The following is a 4,951-nucleotide window of genomic DNA, read 5'->3' on the forward strand; positions in this document are numbered from 1 at the left end:
TGACCTATTACTTGTTGCCTATAACCTATCACCTCTTATCACTTAGCTCTTCAGCAGGCACTACTAGCTCCTACCTCTTATCTACCTAGCATCTAGTATTACTACCTCTTAGTACTTAGTTCACTCCTTTTTATTTTCTGATAGACACAATTTGCTTGTTTTTGTAAGAACCTCCAAAAACTAATTATGAGAGACGCCGGGATACACGTGTGGTGAACAATTTAAAGAAGATGCAAGAATTCGGCCTGAAAAATCTATCTACTGAATTTAATAACTCGGTATCACAATCTGCATCAAAGAAGGGGGAAATCAGCAAATAAGAAAACAAATAGTGAAGATTCAGATTCATCGGAGTATCTCCTTGAAGATGATGATCAAGGAGATAGTGATGATGATGACACTGAATCTGATGAGCAGCCACAACCCCTGGCAACTAAGGTGCTTCTTCTATCTTCAAAGTACTGGATGGGGAATATTTGCATTGCATTTCAATGTTTTTAATCTATTCTTTAATATACGCCCTTGCTTTTAGATGCATCTTGTTGATTGCATACCTGTTCTTTAATATATGGTCTTGCTTATTAATGCACATGACTTAATTTTTTTCCACAGTATCCTGCAGGGCATAGTCAGAAAATCCTAGCTTCAAAGAAGAAGAAGATAGGTCCCACCATGGCGCCAGGAGTTAGGGCTAGTAAGAGAGTGAGGGCATCTCAAGGATCATAGGTGCAACCTCCTGAATCCCAAACAAGATCATAAAAAATGCTTCAACCTTCAGCGAGAGATGGCCATAATGTAGAGGATCCTACAGATGGTCATGATGAAATACCACCACAAAGGTCTTATACAGATGCAGAGGAAGGCAATGGAGCTGGTGGTCAGGACAATACAACTACAGAGGAAGTCAGTGGAGCTGGTGCTCAAGACAGTATAGGTGCTGATGAAGACAATGTAGCTGGAGAGGAAGACACTGAAGGCAAGTTATAGTTTCTTTGTCATTCAAATATGTCATCTGTTTTGCTTATCTGCATGAAACTAAATCATTTTAATGCAAATTCTATTTTATAGCTCCTGCACAGCGAGCCCCAAGGAGACCCAGGCCACCCACCAAGGGAACACAGCTAGACAGGATGACAAGCTATGGGAAGGAGAATGCCCATAGCTATTGCTGAAGGCAAAAGAAGGCCTCATGAACCTGTTCAAGCAGCCAAGTTTGCATCTGAGGCTGGTGTCATCATTCGGGATAAGGTTCTTGTCCTACCTCATTGGAAAGAATACAAGAGAGACGATCAATATTATAAAAACTTTATGGGAAAGCTCTCTGTAAGTGCATTACTGTTTCTATGGTTAACATGTATATCTGTTTAACCTGAATTGACTAACTAAATATGGAATTGTCATATGACTAGGGGTGCTTGGCCATTAACCCTGACGATAAGCCAACATAGGAAGCTTGCACCGATATGCCGTGCTCTAGGGTGTGACAAATGCGTTATCGGCTCAAGAATAAATACTTCAATGGTGTACCTGCAAATGAGATTAGGACAACTTCTCCAGTTGCATGCATGACTGATGAACAGTGGAAGGCACTAGTTGCAAAGTGGTCTGATCCAAAAAACATGGTATGGGTATCTTCTCATATATTCTTTCTCATTCAGTTTCCAAAGGATCTTCTCATTTTAAACATATCATCTCATCAATCCTTCTTGCTATACCCAGGCCCTTCAATGAAAAGTAGTGTAACACATAAATATTTTCAAACATAAAGATTCCCGAAGCTCCTAAATTGGAGCAATTAGCAGAATGTACTTGGGAAAAAAGGGTTGGTCATATATATCCTGCAAACAAAAAGGATTACAAATATACCCTTAAATATCAGTCCATTCATCAAAGGATAGAATAACATATTCTAAAGGACAAAATCATGAACAGAACAATAGAAAGGCAGTTCATGGTGAGCATTCAGACAATTTGAGATGTACATTTCATAGAAGTTGTATAGGGGCATAAAAGAGTAGACAACTCTGCAGGAGTTGAAAAATTACCATCTTACTATTTTTCAGATAAATAGGTATCTTGTCATATATTCTTTCTCAATCAGTTTCCAAAGGATCTTCTCATTTTAAACCTATGATCTCATCTAACATGTTCATTATCTTATAGGAATCAAGTGAAAAGAACAAGCAGAATCGCCGTAAAGTCAAGTATCATCAAACTACGGGTTCTCGCAGCTATGTGGCACACTTACATGCATATGTAAGTAAAGAGTACCCTGTACATATTTGCACTAAACAACTTATTTTGCATTTCATCTGAGAAAACTTTGCTGTAATTGGTTATCTATGAAACAGAAGAAGAAGAAAAACAATGCAGAACCAAGCACAGAACAAAATGAAGAACTTGATGCGGTGGAGGCCTTCAAGACATGCCATACCAGCTCCAAACATGGTCTGACTGAACTAGCAAGAGAAGCAGTTGTAAGTCACGACATATGTTTCGTTGTGCCAACAACTATTCATTAATTGGATAATATGTCTTGTTTCAAACATTTTGTATTCTATCTTTTGCTCAAAACTGGTCATAATCCAATATAGCTAGACATACTTGCTAAATAATAATCGTATGTTGTTGACTTCTACTTGTATTCAGTTACCTGACAACAAATAAATGACTCATGATTGCATACCTATTTGGCATCAGTTTCTGTCAATGCAGCATAGGTTTTTATTTTTTAAAATACATCTTGTGTGATATTTCCTCCTCAAACTAATGCAATAAGTATCAACTAATGATGGGTCATTGTTGTTTCAGTTAAATATGGAAGCTTTGAGGATAGAACCTGTTGCTGAAGGTGAGACAGCAGTGTCCAGTGTGCAGGTTGTGTCCCAGGTGCTCTCCTAGAACAGCTCAAACCTTTTCCTGAAGAGTGTTGGCATCAAACCAGTGCCATCCTCCAAATCATCATCATCAAATGAAAGCGAGCTTCGGGAGCAACTAGCAGCTAAAGCTACGGCTGCTGTACAAGGTGAAATCGATGAACTCAGGAAGAGAAGTGAAGAAGCTGAGGAAAAGCTGGCGAGGACACAAAAGGAGATGGAGGAGTACAAGAAGCTGATAAAGATAAACAACAAGGCAATGGAGGAGAACAATGCGCTGCTCAAGCGTATCTTGACCATCAACAATGCTTCTTTGACATGAGCGCTGCTCGTAGCTACTGGTTCATTAAGCAAGGGGTTTGCTGGTGATTTTGTTTATGTAGTAACTTATGTTGCTGGTGGTTGGCAACTTTTTATTATTTCCTGTGATGTTAATGTGAACTGAGATGAAACTAGTAGTTCAAATGTGATGTCTAGTGAGTTATGTGAACCGAGTTTAGAATTGTTGATTAAGTTGTTGGTCATTGGAATACTGGATCTGTTAATTTATGGAAGCTTTTGGTCATTCTAGTATTATTTGCATTCTGTAATGAAATCAGCATGTGCACTTGTGATGAATTATCTGACTTTTCTGTGATGAATTTCTATTTACTTCAGTGACAAAAATGAGAACCTATCACAACAAGCCTTGTGGCCCAATAAAAAGTGGACACGTGGACCATCCACATCACTGGCCACGTCAGCTGCCACGTGGTCGGACACGTCACCTGTAATGTGGACGCGCCACGTGGACAAGACACGTCAGCTGCCAGCGTGGCAGACGTCGTCTGGCCGCCTAACAGACGGCAAGTCATGACAAAAAAGGGGCTATATCAATGATAAAAATAGATCGTCATAGAAAGAATACACTTCTATGATGATGGCCATTTCGTCATAGAACAAATGCACATTTATGACGAAAATAGATGTTTCGTCACGGTAGGTAAAATATGACGCGCATTCAATGACGAATACCATATCGTCACAAATTCATCATAAAATAATATATGTGACGATTTTGGAGTCTTTAGTGACGAAAGAAGAGCATCATTGACGTGACACTGCCTGGTTAATTGACCAACAGTCACTCGTCCAAAGGATCTGGGTGGGCTTGGTGTGCCCGACCTTGAAAGGTTTGGTCGTACCCTTCGACTTCCCTGGCTATGGCAGGATTAGATTGAAGATTCCAAACCTTGGGCTGGAATGGATCTTCCTTGTAATGACAATGACCGTCTCTTATTCAACTCCTCAACCACAGTCTACCTAGGTGATGGCGTAAAGGCTCGCTTCTGGCATAATAATTGGCTTGATGGAGAGGCTCCCAGATACCTAGCCCCAAACCTCTTCCAACTAGTTTCTAGGGAAAACATAATGGTGCAACACGAGCTTCGCAACAATAATTGGATACGCTGTCTGAGAGGACTCATTACGACCACAACCCACATAGAGGAGTTCGTCTCTCTTTGGATCAGGATCTAAGATGTGCACTTGGCCCAAGGCGTCAAGGATTCCATCACCTGGAAATGGACTCCAGATGGTAATTATTCCACCCGCTCAGCTTACCGGATCCAATTCAGAGGCTCATTCACAAAATTCCCAAGGGACCACATTTGGAAAGCACAGATGGAAAACAAATGCAAGGTGTTCACCTAGATCCTAATTCATGGGAAAATCCTAACGGCAGACAATTTGCAAAAAAGAGGATGGTCGCACCAGGACACTATGTTCTATGCAATGGGCCCTTGCAGACCGGTCTTCACTTATGTATATGCTGCCCTTTCGCAAAGGTGGTTTGGAACCAAGTTCTCACTTGGGAGCACTTTGATGGTATATTGGGCGGCAATAGGAAGACCCACTACAGATCATGCCTTGGTGGGAGAAGGCCACTAGCAAAGCGCCTCTGGCTGATCGAAAGAGGTTCAATGGCCTAGTAATATACACCTTCTAGAACTTATGGAAAGAGAGGAACATGCGCATTTTTTACAACACTTTAGAAACAGTGTGGTAGGCAGCTGTGAGGATCAAAGACGACATTG

At 40.7% G+C, this 4,951-nt stretch overlaps 1 pseudogene; it reads left to right on the top strand.

Moving 5' to 3' along the window:
• The first annotated feature begins 1,140 nt into the window (after window positions 1-1,140).
• LOC136470270 (uncharacterized) lies at window positions 1,141-3,446 on the top strand (annotated as a pseudogene).
• The last annotated feature ends 1,505 nt before the right edge of the window (window positions 3,447-4,951 follow it).

Source organism: Miscanthus floridulus, chromosome 1 (assembly GCF_019320115.1).
Source record: "Miscanthus floridulus cultivar M001 chromosome 1, ASM1932011v1, whole genome shotgun sequence".
NCBI lineage: Eukaryota > Viridiplantae > Streptophyta > Magnoliopsida > Poales > Poaceae > Miscanthus > Miscanthus floridulus.